The following is a 16,849-nucleotide window of genomic DNA, read 5'->3' as shown; positions in this document are numbered from 1 at the left end:
TTGCCATAAATATAAAAAGCCTCCAGGACATCCACAGTGCTTTTGGAAAAGATGAGTCTTTCCTCCTTACACTGAACTTGCAGAAATGTTTTCTCTCCTTCAGAGGGCTATATGTCAAAACAAAACTACAGCCTTCCACTAAACCAAGGTACACAACTTCATGAATAAAACTTTCAGAATACACAATTTTAGTTGAGCAAGAATTGACAGAAGTAGAGAAGACAGGGAAGGTACATCAGCCTTCTCCACTGTGCAGGGCAAGTCACTAGATCATGGTGAAAGCCGCTCCTGCCAATTTTTTGTTCAACATGGGCAGTGTTCCAATTTTACTGTCTTTTGTCTTTTTGCCTTTATTCAATTAGTACAGTATGTCAAACCCTCCAGATGGAAAGTATATGGCCACATGAATGGTGCTCTTCCAGGACAGCTCCCAGGCTTCTCGGCCATAAAACCTCCCATGGTTCTGCTTTGATAATATGCTTTTACCTCAGTATTTTGCTACATTTATCTACATTCTTTGCTGCTCTTCTTTAAAATAAAATTTAAATTAAAAGCAAGAAAAAGGAGAGAGAATAACTTTTTAGTTATTCCTGGACTGTCTAGCTAAAATTATACTGTCAGACCCAGATCAATAATCACTCCTGACAACGCTAGGTGAAGTTTATGCTTGATTAAAGGGAAAGAAAATGAAAGTTAGTATAGAAGGAATTTATTTGCAGAATGATAATTTTTCTCCGTTACCTTACATTGAGGTGTTGTGGAGATAGATTGCATGGAACTCACTGAAGGGTACTAAAAAGGCCACTGAATGTTTATTTATAGACAGTTGACATAGTTCCCAGAAACTCAATGTAACTCCAGCACCCTTTTATCCCAGTGGACTCAGATTTTAAAGGCAGAAGCTGATTTCTAATATACATTTAACGGATCTTCATCACTCCTCACAGAATAAAATGCCTCTTTTTTTCTTTTAACAACGTGCAACTATCTTTCCATTTCAGCACAAAACACAGGTAGAAAAAAGGCTCAGGGGCAGGTGTGTGCCTGGCAGAGAGGACAGAAAATTCTTGTGGTGATCGAAATTGTGCCCTATATTTAACAGTGCTGGGAGGAGCTTAGTAGTGAATTTCCCTACGAACAAAACTTTTACTGTCTGCATAATTTCCCAGCCTGTAAAGGATGTAGAAAAATTAAAGTACAATTTCAAGTGGTATTCAGGTTTTTTTTTTTCCTTACAGTTTGTTTCTAAACTTTGCACAAAATCACTCCAACACGTTCTGTGTTTCACTAACTACAAGACATAGGAATACTATTAATATTACTAGTACTACTCCAAGTGTTTTAACTGTTGGTGAATGAAAATAGTAACTCATACTCCTCACTGGGTTAGTTTTGTACTGAAGTGTAGTGTTTAGGTTAAGGAGATGCTTGATACACCTCTCTGGTGGCAATGTATTTCTCAATGGTTTGGAACAACAAACACAGGTGCATTTTTTTCAATGGATCTTTATGCCTGCTGAAGAACGCATACCTTTTTTGTAGTTGTTGTTGTTAAAATCATTTTAAGGTTTTCCAGTAATTATTTGTTTCTTATATAAGCTTTTATGCTCAAAATGCATTCCTCATTTCCAATGTGTCTTCACAGAACTTTTTTAAACGTCACTAAATCTGTGTAATTTCTTGTTCTGCCCATTCAACATGGCAAGAACCAGCTACTTTCACCAGGCGCTCTGCTTGGTAGCTGAGAAAAGCGGTTCATACATTGAGGTGTAGAAAAGAATTCTTTCTTGTTTTGAGACTATTTATAAAGTAATTTCTTTTTCAAACACATACAGGCACTCAGATTAGAGTAAGGCTCTGCTTTGTGAGAAGGCTTATGAAGCAGAAGTGCGTACTATATCCTAAAATCACTTCTAGTCCAATGCTTCAGCCACATTGGACTCTGGCACGGGCCTAATGTCAGACACATGAAGGAGTGCTTAAAAGAATGGGCTAAGTGAAGAGCTAAGAATAAGCACAAAAACCCACAGAGAGGCAAACAAAATAAACATGTGGTAAGAGAAAACATCTGTGAGAAGTAAGATGGTTGGGTTTTATTTTGTTTAATTGAAAAAAATACCAGTGGTAACCTACAGAAAATGGTACAACTAGTGGAAATTAAGAAAAAAAATTAATGAGAGGCATATTTCTGCTATGAGTTTTATCAAAAGTCGCTCCAAATGCTTGGCCTTCCTTTAACAGGATTCATATTTTTGTTTTCTAGGATCTTGGCAGACACACGAAGGGAATCACAACCAGACAGGATACCTTCTGCAAAACAGATGACAATAGTGGTGCCCAGCTGGAGGACATCCGGTTCAACGAATGCAGCATTCTCCTTTCTTTCATGCAGTAATGAAATAAACAAGAAACTCATTAGCATTTAAAAAAATTTAAAAAAAGGACCACTTCCAGCAGGAGAAGAAACTTGTGTTCATAATGTCTCACTTCTGCTTACCTAAGTTAGAGAAAAGTTAATTCAAACTGGAACTGATGCTGGAAAGAAGGTTTTTTAGAATTATGAGCAAGTAAGAGGTGAGCATAGAGAGGACTATTCAAAGAGCCTTGTTACGAAAACAGGCACGAATGTTGTGTGAAAAGCATCAGGGTGAGGATATGGTATCAGAAGGGAAGAACAACTATTAAAAATACTGGATGAGTATGAGAGGTATTCGCTGGAGCTGGGATTCAAAAGACTCAGCTTTGGTTGCATCCCCATTGAAATGTGAATAGCAACCTGCTGTTTCTTTCTGTCCAAGGCGGTAACCAAAGCAGTAGGTTAAAGGCATCTCTCTAATAGTTTCACATGAAATTGAATGAGTATAAGCAAAGAAAGAATGTCTTTCATAACAGAAAGCTGCAGCCTGGTGGTTTCCAAATTGATGAACCTCAGAAAAATATGAATGCTCCAGCTTCTTTCAGAAGCTCCCAATTTAGTAACTGAGCTGTCACAGACAATCTGTTTCTGTCGTCTTTTTTTCTGTGAGATTCTGCCTTTGGCGCTTGACCCTGGAAAAGGGTGTAGAAGCCTGAAGGGAGCAAGGCACCTTCCTCTTTGTTAAGGTAAGGTATCCAGGCTCTATAGAGGGCAAAATGCAAGACAGACATGTCAACTTTTTGTATGTTTATTTGGTTTGGGTTTTTTTGTTGTTGTCGTTTTGTGATCTAGTTAGAGCCAACCAGCTGGCTTGTGTGAATACCTTAGGCACCTATTCTTCAGTCTCCATGGATTACACAGGGAACCTAAGCCTGAAAACCTTCTCTGTCCTATCTTGTTGATGGCTTCATGACACCAGTGTGCAAGATTTGAGAGTATGAGAAAAAAAGGTTGTGACAGATGTTAGTCAATTTGCTTCACACTCTATTGGAAGTTCTTCAATAAAAAAGGAGTAGCCTAGTTCAGACATTTCTAAATGTTGATGGTAGCTCTTTGGTTTAATGGAGTGCCTTAGTTACATAAATCTGGCTGGATATCTTGCAATCTGGTGAGGTTATTGTACAGAACCCAGCTTTACTCTGGTTTACAATCTATCTTTTACTTTCAATACATATATACATAGCCTGTAAATTTAGTACATGATTTTTAGTCCATTCATGTTCAGATGACTAGAGGCTAAGATGTTCAGTTCTCAGTATAAACTTCTCATTGTTTTATCAGAACACACTTGTTAGCCTAAAAAGCAGACAATGAACACAGTGCCACTAGCTTTGCCTTGGTGCTTTTTTTCCTGTTGTCTCATTTTTCCAAAACACACAGTAAAGTTGTAAAAAATTGAAAAGTAGGACTGTTAATGAGCCTCAGCCAACATGACAGTTTTGGTTTTCCTCGCATCAAAGAGCTGAGCCTTTTTTTTCTTTCAGAGTAGCACAGTTCCTCATCATCTAATCATAAAAATGCTTAGTTCAACCTAAGTCAAAGCCTACAGAAAAATTCCTGTAAAGAACATAGTCTACTGCTACATTTCTTGACCAGGCTTTCTTTCTGAGCATTTTGCCTGTAGCATTGCAATTTACAGCCAGATCTCAGCATTCCCAGAATGTGGCTGCTGGCGTTTCTGAGCAGCTGAAAAGAGCATCAAAGGTAAAATTACCAGCACTATAGTTGAAATGATGTGTAAAAATCTGGGACAATAACAAGAAAGGAAAGGGGGAAAAAAAAGTGATTAACTTTGAGACTATTGCCAGAGAAAAAGCAGCATAAAAAGCACTACAGATGATTCAAAATTGGGGGGTTCAATGTTGTTCCTGACATGGTATGCAGATTACATTTAGAATGTCTTCTTTTTACAATCTTCTTTGTGAGTAATCCCATGAACAGGTGTTTAGCCTGACACTTTGAGCAGAGGGCCCAAATTGCTGACTTCCTGTAACCTCTTTCCAGCTACTACCCCATATCTAGACTGCAGTCAGAGACTTGACACTACTTTACAATGACTGGAGTTGATGAATAGATTATTTTCTCTCCCTGTTTTTAGGACTTCACTGAAAAAAATACTGGTGAATACCCAAGCTACAGGCAAAAGTAATAAAGAACCTGCTACACTAGAGGACAAACAAGAAGTGATTCATTATGCCTGACATTTCATTGCAAATTAAACACAAGGACTTTACTATTACTAATATGATTACTTTACTATTACTATATTTACTATTACTTTACTATTACTATATTTACTGTTACTATATTTACTATATTACTATACTAATACTTTACTATTACTAATACTATTACTATTTCATGTTTGATTGCCTTCATACACATGCACATGCTTAAAACCTCTGGATGTTTCAATGTTGTCCTTACAGATAAACCTTTCTTCTGAATGCTGGATTGTTGTAATACGTGGACAATGCGTAGCTGCAACTTTACCTTTCAGTCTGCACTGTTACACCTACAAATCTCTGAAGTAGAGTTGGGGATGGTTTACACAAAGGGTTTCTAGGTGTAATGGTTTAGTGCAAGGGCAAACCTGCCTACTCCCCCAACATAAAAGTGAGGGGAAGTATAACACACAAAACTCAGGGTTGAGATATAGAGATGAGAGTTTAATGTAAGGTGAGATGTCATAAGCACAATGCATAATTACTTAATTACTTAATTAATCTAATAATACAATTGTGGTGGTTTTAGGCTATGCCTTTAAAATTTAGTTACAGATTTTGAGCAGAAAAGTAGAAAAATATGAATAAATCACTATTGGGTGTAAAAAGGAAAACTAAAGACTATTCTAAACAAATTCATTGGAGAAATATCTGCTATAAGATTGGCAGTACCAAAACAATTCTTTCTCTTTTCTGATCTCTTCTCTGCTTTTTGGAGAGTAACCTGCTTTTTGGCTAACCTTGGCTGTGTTATTTTGGTTAAGTCTAACCCCTGCTTTGTCTCTGCTCCTTTCTCTATCTGGACATGGGGCGTGGGGGGCAGTGGAATGGCTTCCCTGGTCTATGATCAGGGAGGTTTTTGTGTTGCTTGCTAATTGTAAATATCTGTATAATATTATAAATACTGTATATTTTGTACATATTCATTGCATTCCATTGTAGAGCTTAGTTTTGCTTGTAAATACAGCTTTCATTTGCTTTCAACTGAGTTGGTCTGGCAAAGTTAATGCTGGGGGGGAAATTTCACCCCACCACAATGAAGGATTACCTTAGCTTAGCCTAGTTGCAGAATAATCAGAGTGAAACACAGGGTAAAAAAAACCATCGTAAAACAGAAAGCCAAACCCAGCAGCTAGCCGACTTCCACACGCCTTGCTGCCATCCCTGCAGAAAAGAGCCAACACCCAAGAAGCTGGAACCCAGAAACAGCAACTGGAACAGGAAGCCTCCCATGTTGCAATCTGAATTTCAAGCCCCATAATACTTTGCTCCAGTCAGCACTTTCATTTTGAAGCTGGCCTGACTGCAGCACGGTATGAATAACAGCAGCAGGTTCAGCTCAGTCCTTTTCCTAGAAAAGGAAAACAATGGCTAATTTAAATTTTAGTTTTCTTTGTATTATTAAACTGAGGCTTCACAAACGCGTAAAGCAAAACATTGCTTCAGCCTCTCAGTACACAGGCTTATATCTAGGTCCTCCTGTTCACTGCTGCATAACTGTCTAATCCATAGTAACCCATCTTTGCTGTAGCCAGTGTGTACTTTTGTACAGTGCACTAATGACAGAGCTACAATTAATTAGGTTCTATCTTTTCTGGGAAATCTCATAAGAATCTTGAAGTATTCAGGGAAAAGGTTCACAGGACATGGTAAGTAAACCTTTCTCCTTTATGGAGCCTCACATGGAAATCAACATCTTCCTTAGTCAATGTGTTTAGCTAGTGCATTTTGGATCACAAAGGCAAGGAGAATGGTTTCCTGTGGCTTTGAAGCAAATCCCATTTCCATTTACCAGCTTTTGGTAATTTCTTGACGTTGACTTAGGTGCATAGAAACCAGATCTACTTAGAGAAAACTCAGCTAGAAGCTCTTCTTCAAAAATCACTGTAGCACTTCAATGGTGGCATTAAATTCTGAATTACTGGGTGGGATGCACCCTGTTTTACAGCATATGAGTTGTTCTTTAAAAGGTTTTGAACTGCACATACTGTAAAAGCATTGGACCAGGGGATGAGGCTAATCATTACAAGGACTAGGAAATAATTACTCTGGTTTTTCAGTTATTTGATCTTCTGCCTTATTCTCACCTGTGAGTGCATGTGATTTTTGAGGAACTTTCAAACAGCTCCACTTGTGTTGAAGACTTGATCCATGAAACCGGTTTCTGAATTAGCCCAGTCTACGAAAGAGTTGACTTAATGATGGATAATGACTTCCCACCCTGTTCCTCAGCCATTTGGTAGAGCTAATATGATGGTGTATTTTTAGTTGATCAGTAATTACTGATCAATATAAATTGTAGCTTGTGAAATATAGTGACAAAACCCAATGTGTTAACCAAAGGTGCTAAATCACTTTGTGAGTTCAAATCTCCAATTATTTCCTTATTTACTAGGCATAGCACTCTCAGGTTAGGCTTGAAAACCAAAAATAGCATAGGCTAATACGGCTCACACAGGGCAGCAATGCCCATGAGGTAACTAAATCCTCACACTAAGTGCACAATGTCCTAGTCACAACCATGGTTAGTATTAAAAAAAAGTCTCATCAGAGTAACTACTAAATTGTTTTGCCTCCGGAATCTAGATGGGTTTTGTTTTCAGCCTGCTCAGTTATTAAGGAAATTCAAGTCATTATTTTTGGAAGTTTTTAAGGCCAGGCTGTATGGGGCTCTGGGCAACCTGACCTAGTGTAAGGTGCCCCTGCCCATGGCAGGGGTGTTGGAATCGAATGATCTTTGAGGTCCCTTCCAACCCTGACAATTCTGTGATTTCTATTTCATTAATACTTAAATTATATTACTTTGCATTGTATTGTTAATTTAGATCTTTAATACATTTTACATGCATGAAGTTGAAGGCAAAGACACATGTGAAAATGAAATCAGATATTAAGAGTTTCAAGAATCAATCCTGTGCATCAAAATAATGACGGCGAACTTGAAGTGCTCAATAAGATAAAATAATTCATTTTATATCTAAAGTAATAATTTAAAGCTAAAAATATTATTTTATAGTGACAATTATTTTGTGTGGATAGTTTGACATAGGAGATAACAGCCAGTTCAACAGCACTGGCACTGTCTGCTTCCCTTGTTTTAGATTAAATAAGTCACTTAGACCTGACCAAGCCTGCTTGCACTCTTAGGACTCCAAAGGATAAAGTATGCTATTTGGCTGGAGCAGCCCCTGGAACTTACACTTTTTGCAATCAACAAAGGCTGTTGCTGCCAAAAAGATTAGTTTCAGTAGCCTTGTTAATGCCTGGGAGCCTGTGTAGAACAATCTGCATCCTGCAGTACACACACAAGTCATGACTGCAGAAACCCAGAGAAACCCTTTAGCACTCGTGACTTTGTGAAATCTTGTTCCAAGCTGATCTGCAACCAGAATTTGATCATCATCTTCACTCTCAGCTGTGCAGTCTCTGATAGAGAGTGCCAGGGACCAAAAATACACATGCAAGGCAGCTTCAGACCAATGTGAAAAATTCTCTCTTACAGAAAATCCCTGCAATAAGAATTTAGTGACTTGCAAAACTTTCTGATTGGAGTGATATTATCCATGTTTCCTCTTTAAAGAATTATGTAATCCCTTTGGAAGCTCTAAAGCCTTTACCATGCAGTAATTATCACAGTGGTGATAGTAACATAGGGTCTCAGAGGCTATGACCTTAAAAAGAATTAAATCCAAGCGTATCAGTGAGCAAGTCTTAAATGTAAGGCTTTAAAAAGAGATCTTTACCATTCATTTGTTGGTCTATTTGCTGTAGTTTCAAAATATTTCAAAATAGAATTCCCTTTTAAAAAATGCCTTCTCAAACAGTAAATTTTACCTTATCATGACTGAAGGGTTGCCTTGTGGTTCCAGAGGCTACTGTTTTGAGGATGCAACTCATGGCACAGCCTTCAAAGCATATCATTTTGCAGGATTGAAGCTTTTCTGGGCAGTCACTGAAGGGGAAGATTTGGATAACTGAGTAGGTATCAGAAAGATCTGGAGTGCTTTCCTCAGGTACTGAGGTTTTGGTTTTGTGCTCATTGCTTAGGGGCCACATTTTTACATGCTCATTGAGCTTCCTCTATTTTGCCTTGCTACTTAAATGTTTTCTCTCTGACTCATGACAGTCCTCTTGGAGAAAAATCTTGCCTTTTCTTTTTTTTTTTTTTTTTTTCTTTTATTTTCTTTTTATTTTCTTTTTATTTTCTTTTTATTTTCTTTTTATTTTCTTTTTATTTTCTTTTTATTTTCTTTTTATTTTCTTTTTTTTTCTTTTTTTTGGGGCATGTGTCAAGCACAGAAACGCCTTACATGTCAAGTTTGTCATCTTCCTAACGCTTATCCTAAAAGGTACAGGTATGGCCCTAGACAAATTAAACATCTGCCACGGGGAAGCAAAATGGTCATAGGGTATAAAGGAAGGAGAAGAAGGAATCTGCCTATTTTGACTATGCTCAGTCCTAAAATGTCAAGCTGGCTACGGCTACTGCTATCCCAAAGGTACTAAGCTGAATGTGAGATGAAGACTGGATACTCCCAGCAGTCACGATTGCAACTTCCCACTTCCTACTCTACTCCCAGGCAGTCCTATCAGTAGTAAGCCCAGGTCTCTTTTTAATGACATGGGATTGGTGTTGGTCTGTCATCCTTGAGTAATAGAAATATGGGTTTGTGTATATTTCCTATGCATTGAACCAGCTCTGTTTATGCATGTCACAGCTGGAGCCTAATGAGACATCAGTGTGGAAGCTATCTCATTCATAAACAAAACATCAGCTATACAAATCAATGTAACATTCAGATTGCTGAGACAAGCTCAAAGAAAATTGAATTGTTATGTCACTTGTAGTACATACCACACTGCCCTTTAGCCACTGATGTGTGCTTTCCCATGATTAGAGTTTCCTGGAGGAAAATTCCCAGCTGAGGATTGTAAGCCTTCCAGAGCTTCCTTAACCAAACTACCTGCATTTCATACTCATGTGCCAACCATCACCAACACTGGTCTTGTGAAATGGAAAAGTCAGTCAGGGGATGTTGGAAGTGAGTCTTGTCCAAAACACTTAGAGGGAGCAAGCTGGTATGGGGTGATGAAAAATCAGCAGCTGAGGTTTCATAATTACCACAATGACACCCTGTATCACTCAGAGCACTGAGATGGCACTATCTGACTTTTTCTTGTGGTCAGGACATCCAAAAGGTAGATAAAAGCTGAAGTCAACTTGTACCATGTACTAAAAGACTAAATCTTTTTGTTTTAATCACAAGAGCTGTGCCATCTCCTATGGCTCTGTAGGGAACATCCTCTTGCTGTCTCCTGTACATCTGCTTTTTGCTTTTCACATTCGTCTCCTTGGCTGCTCTGCAGGCTCCTTACTGCCTGACTGCCTGCTCCCTGCCTCCCTTCAGTTGTGCCCATCCTGCCCCATGACATTTGCCCTGGCCATCCTCAGTGGAAGGACAATGTTCATCCAGAGGTTCCTGCTGACTCAGACTGCATCAGCCAGGGCAAGGTTATGGAATAAGATAATGTATATTATGTAGTATACCACAAATACAACAGATATCAACTGCCAAAACTACTCACATCCCTAATTAGTCTCCCCCTTGTTTTTGTGGGCCTGTGTGCAAGAAATGGCATAATGCTAACAGTGTTTGTTAGAAACACTGATTTGACAAAGACAGGCTATAAGAAACATCTATGCTAATACATGGGTTGCATGGGGTTGTTCTGACACAAATGCAGGATCTGACACTTGGCCTTGTTACACCTCAAATAACCGCCCTCAGCCCGTTGATCCAGCATGTCCAAATTCTTTTGCAGAGCCTCTCTACCCTCATGTTGATCAATACTTCTACCCAATTTACTGTCATCTGCAAACTTACTGAGGATGCACTCGATTCACTTGTCCATTTTATTGATAAAGATGTTAAAGAGAACATCTTTAGTGACTGACCAACAACTGGATTTAACTCCATTTACCACCACACTTTGGGCCCAGCCATCCAGACAGTTTTTAACCCAGCAAAGCATCCACTATCTGAAACATGAGCAACCACTTTCTCCGGGAGGATGCTGGGGGAAACAGTATCAAATGGTTTAATTAAGTCCAGATAAACAACATCCACAGCCTTTCCTTCATCCAGTAAGAGGGTCACCTTGTTGTAGAAGGAGATTAGGTTCATCAAGCAGGACCTGCCTTTCATGAACCCATGCTGACTGGGCCTGATCATCAGTTTACCCTGCGCATGCTGTATAACACCACTCAAGATGAATGGCCTTCCCTGGCACCAAGGCCAGACTGATAGTTTTGTAGTTCCCTGAGTTCACCTTCCACCCCTCCTTGTAGATGGGCATCATGTCTGCCGGTCTCCAACAAGCTGGCACCTCCCCACTTAGCCAGCACTGCTGGTAAAAGTCATTCTTCATGAAAACAACAAGAAGTTTTTAGTAAGTCTGCAGTGTCATGTTAAAAAAATATTTGCAAAAACTCACTAACCTCACTATATTGAAAGATGTTTTCTATTCTTATATTTCTTTATACAGATACAGAAAGAAAGCATTATCACATAAAAGATTTAATTCCACTGTAGTCAGCATTGCTAGGGTCTCAGTAGGAGTCCTATGTACACTTTTGGTGACGTGCTTTAAAAATTATGTGCAAAAAAGCATTACAGAGAGAGCAGTGAGAACACTGGAAAACATCACCTACAGGGGGAAATTAAGTCAGTTGAGGTTATTTGATCTAGAGAGGAAAATGTCAAGGAGAGACATAATAACAATCTTCGGATGTTTAAAGATGTTGCTGCAAAAAGCAACTGAATAAGCTCATCATGTCTGTAACAGGGATAAAGTAATAGGTTTAAACTCAAGGTAGACATCTGGATATCAGGCATGCTACACGTTCACACAGAAAGAAGAAAATTTCAGTCAATCAGTGTTGATTTATCTCAGCAAGGGGATTGCACATAATGGGGACTCAGGGAATGATCAAAACTTTCTTGACAGTTACTGAATTTGATGATATCCTCTATTGATGCCAAGGAATGAAAGAAATTGAGGAAATAATAGAAGCTGTGATGTGGAAAGAGGAAAGGTGTGGAGTACAGTGTAAATAACATTGCAGAAGAATGGTTAAAGAGAAGTAGGAGGTAGTGTTTGAGAGAAAGCAGTGGGGAATAAATTAAGGTGGAGAGGGGAAAGTTAAAATGTACCTAGAATATAAAGATGTGAGCATGGGGCGAGAAAGAGAGGACCTGGCACAGAAGATCCAACCCTAGCATGATCACAGAATGCGATCTCTGGAGATCGTCTAGTCCAATGCCCTTGATAACACAAATTCACTTAGGACAGACACTTAGGAAAGCTTCCAGGCAGGTTTTAAAGTCTCTGCAGAAGACACCACAACCTCTTTGTGCAGTTTGTTCTAGTGATCCATCACCCCCACAGGTTTTCCTCCTGTTGAGGTGGAACTTCCTGTATTCCAGTTTGTATCCACTGCTCCTCATCACGTCACTGGACACCACTGAAAAGACTGGCCCCATCCTCTTGACATCCATCCTTAAGGTCTTTGTAAACACTGATCAGCTCCCCTCTCAGCCTTGCTACTCTGCACCACTGATCACAGTCCTCTGAGCTCTATTGTTTAGCCAGTTTTCAATCCATCTCACAGTCCACTCAGCAGACCTGTGCTTCCTGAGCTTGTTAGAGGAGACAAAGTCAAAAGCCTTGTTGAAGTCACACAACATCCACTGCTCTTTCTTCATCTACCCATACAGTCACCCTATCATAGAAGGCTATCAGACTAGATAAGCATGATTTCCCATTGGCAAATCCATGCTGACTGCTTCTGATAACCTTCTTTTCTTCCATGTGCTTGGAGATGACCTCCAGAATGAGCTGCTTCATCACTGTTCCAAGGATAGAGGTGAGGCTGACTGTCCTATAGTTTCATGGCTCCTCCTTCTTGCCCTTTTTGAAGGCCAGAGTAACACTGCCTTTCCTCCAGTCCTCAGGCATCTCCTCTGTTCTCCATGACCTTTCAAAAACTATGTATAGTGGCTCAGCATTATCAGCCAGCATCCTCAGCACATCTTCCATCAGGGTCCATGGATTTGTGAGTGGTCAGTTTGCCCAGATGATCTCTGACCCAGTCCTCATCTCTCAAGGAAGAGCTTTCCATTTTTCAGAATTTCTCTTGTACCTCCAGGGACTGGGATCCCTGGAGGCTGGATTTAGCAGTAAAGACTGAAACAAAGCAGGCATTCAGTAAGTCTGACTTCTCTGCATCCTCTGTTATGATGGTTCCCATCTCATTCAGCAGCAGGCCCACATTTTCCCTGGTCTTCCTTTTACCACTGGTGTATTTGAGGAAGCCTTTCTTGTTCCCTTTTACTTCCTCTGACAGATTTAATTCTAAGAGGGCCTTGTCCTTCCTTATTGCATTCCTTTATTTCCTGACAACACCCCTACATTCTTTGCATGTGACTAACCCCTTGTCTGTGTACTAGACATTTCTTTACTCCATGTGACTTTTTCAAGCAGATTCTTACTCAACCATGCAGGTGTCCTGCCTCCTCCACCATGTTTTTTACTTGAAGGAATGCACCAACTTTGATTTTCGGAGAACTTGTGCTTGGATATTAACCAGCTCTCTTTGCCTCCCCTACCTTTTAGATGCCTAGCCTGTGGGATTCCTCCAAATAGGTCTTTGAAGAGGACAAAATCAGCCCTTCAAGGCTGCAGTTCTACTTACTGCCCTGCTTCTTCCTTGTAATGATCCTGAACTCCACCATCTCGTGGTCACTACAGCCAAGGCTGCCAACAACCTTTGCCTCCCAGATCAGACCTTCTGTGTTTGTTAATAAAAGGTCAGGCAGCACACCTGTCCTTGTTGGCTACTTAACCACCTGCATCAGAAAGCTGTCATCATAACCCCTTTAGAAGTCTGGAGTATACATACAGAAAGACGATCAGAAATATTTATTGCCTTCCAGACCACACTGCTTTTCAGACATTTCCACAAAGTCCTCTGCATTCTTCATTCAGCACTGACCACAGTACCAGCTGGCAGTGTTTCACCACTTCCTTCTTCCTCAGATTCTCACAGCAGTTCATTGCAGTTTACAGCAGTATATTACTGGTGGTGGAACACGGAACAAGTTGCCCAAGGAGGTGGTTGGGGCCCCACCCCTGGACATATTAACAGTGAGGCTTGACAGGGCTCTAGGCATCCTGATCTAGTTGAGGATGTCCCTGCTTACTGCAGAGGGTTTGGACCATTCTGTGATTTATCAATACCATCTCCTTTTCTCTGATGCTCTGAAGGACCTTCCAAGGGTGCTAAGGTCAAGGACCTGAGTCTTCCTCATGAAAAATGGAATAGGGCAAAAATAAATCAGTGCACCGAGGTCTTTCCTGGGAGCAGTGTGATGACTGTGGCAGGAGTCCCTTTCTCCTCAGCCTTGGGTCTCCTTGGGGATATTTTTATATAATGTTTTATCATAGCCTAGCTCCTTCTACTTGCTTCCAAGGCAAAGTCAGGGAGCTACACACTGCCCATAACCTGGAGGAGTGCCAGCCTCATGCCCCAGAGCAAAGAAAATTTGGGGTTGCAACAGGCATGGGGCCGCCAAGCAATTGCTGCCATGGCCTTCTACTTGTTATTGTCAAAGATCATATTCACAGGGATACAGGGAGGAGAAAACTTAAAGAAAATACTGCTCTTGCTGTACTTTACCTTACTTTATGAACTCTTCCATGTAAATTTGCTGTTGGCTGCTGCTGAACTGAGTATCCTAGACTAGACAGATGCTTGGTTTGACCCACTGCATTCCTCTTCATGTTTCTGTTAATGCAGATGGAGCCATGATCCAGTATCCTGTCGGCTATAAATGATGCCAGTGCCTCTTGTTCTTTTGCATTTATAAAATAACCACTTTAAAAGCACATCTTTAGCATGGAACCATCCTGCTTTGTTCTTCCTTTTGTCTGAGAGTCTGACTAAACAGAAGCTAGTGGTGGATCTGAAAAAAGCAGGGCAATATTAATGAGATGTGTGAGACAGTTTGCAGAGCTGAGGCTGTTTTGTGGTATGGTGAGGAGCATGGTATGAACATGTGTTGGGAGGCCAGGGAGGGTGAGATTGATACAGAAACAATGGGTAGGGATTATGAGAGAGATGAAATGGTAATAATTTCTCTGTAATGTGTGGCTGATTGACTCATCATGTAGTTCCTGTTTGGGTACCCAATAGGAGTTTGCATCTTCCATCTGAAGAGTGAGAAATGCAAGCCCTAAATTATGTAATAAAAAATGTAACATGAAAAAAAGGTTACTTTATATCCCACTGAGCCCTTCCGTATGCCTGCTGAAACGTGAAGGTTTTTATGTAGCAGTGTGGCTCACTCCAACGCAGACATAAAAGTGATGGCTTTTCTTAATTATTTCACATTTCCTGTGCTAATTGTAGTGCAATTTTAAAACACACATTTTAGAAGTCAATGACAATGCTTGCTGGGAACCCCAAATCGTCTTAGCATCTGCCTCCTTTGTCTTCCTGTGACATTACAGTAGTGGCAGAAGTCTTTCTACCGCTCCTTAAGCAAGCACAATCCTTCCCTCATGGAATTAGGGTACTGACAAATGGTTACATATTATTTTGCCTATCAGATCTTTTCTCCACAGAGAAAGATTTTCATGCTGCAGAATTCTTACTCCACAATGCATTCACATGTCTAGGGATACATGCCTTACAGGAATGGAGTAGCGTCAGTGACATCAGTGATTCAGATTTTATGAATTGATATTCATCTGATACAGGCTTTTTGATCTATTGTGTACTTAAAATAGTGCATTGAATCCAGACATTTATATTCACAAGTCAATGTGTTAAGAAACTTCTGTCTGAGTGGGTTGTTTTTTTTTGGAATATGTCTTTTTGGAACATGTTATTAGGAACTTGTTGAAGCAATTAATCCAAAAAAAGTAGGGTGACAGGTCTGCATTTTTATATAGTGCTTGTTGCTTTCATAAAGCAATTGACCTAATTGCTGAAGCACAACTCTGTCGGTGTTAATCATTACTTTACCTCTGTTATTAAATTACTTTTTAAATTAGATATGTCTAACTAAATATTTTTGAAACCAAACAGCAACAAATCTGACTAATTTGCTATCCAGGAGTCACACTGAAGTCAGAAGGGGCTTTGTTTAGCAGCATATCGATATTAGACAATGCAAGTTCATGTTCATGTGGTATCACTGACAATCCAGTGGAGAATAAGCCTTCCTGATAAAGAATATATCATCTTGTTTACTAGTTTCTTCTTGCCTGTAAACATTTAGGAACATTTACACTGAATTCATTGTAGTTTCTGAGATGCAAAACTTGTCATCAATAGAAGAAAAAGTTCCATCCTCCTGATGATGTAAACTGTCCCCTCATGTTTTAGGAAGAAAGACAAAAATGACTGAAGTGGCCTTACACTGATGTATATTATCATGAGAGAAGGGTCAGGCCTTGCCATTCCTGACGTTAATGAAAGGCAGCAGTTAAGGCTGTCATTTGTCATGTTAAATTGTTTTCTTACTTTGTTTCCCTTCAGATGTCTTATTCTCAAAGCCTCAGCTTCTGGAATATAAGAATACAATGTCTTTCTAAGACAGTTTTAAAGTATTGGAGACGAACATCAATGAGTTTCACGTTGTACCACTTGTGTTTGTAGCTAACCTTACAAACAACGGCTCACACGAACATAACGTCTTGACCCTTCCTAGTGGAGGAAAGGAAAAGCAGGCCTTAAGGCTGCCTCCACTCACTGGTGCTTTCCAGGTTCACTTGAGTGCTGTCTTATTTGCCAGGTGTTCACCATTATCTTGTCCTTTTCTTTCCATGTGATTTAGCAGTATTTGTGTTTAAAATGTCTATATCTAGCATAAGTATTGTCCTTTATCTTATTAACTTTGTGGAGTGAGATGGAAGGTCATGACTAGGGACTCTAATGACATTGAATATCATGAAATTTATGATTTATTGTCCTAAAAGACAGGTCCTTTGTTTAAGGACAGTCATGTAAGCTCTCTTCACAGTAAAACAAAAGAAAATGAGCACTTCCAGAAGTAAATTAACCCAATATTAAGATGAATCTCTATTACAGAGGAAGCCTTAATAGCTACCTTAAACTAGATGCATCATAAATGGCCATAGT

Source organism: Melanerpes formicivorus, unplaced genomic scaffold (assembly GCF_026170545.1).
Source record: "Melanerpes formicivorus ecotype bairdi unplaced genomic scaffold, bMelFor1.0.p_v2 SCAF_61, whole genome shotgun sequence".
In the NCBI taxonomy this organism is placed as follows: Eukaryota; Metazoa; Chordata; class Aves; order Piciformes; family Picidae; genus Melanerpes; species Melanerpes formicivorus.
The sequence above is the reverse complement of the archived record's forward strand: the minus strand, read 5'-3'. Positions refer to the sequence as shown.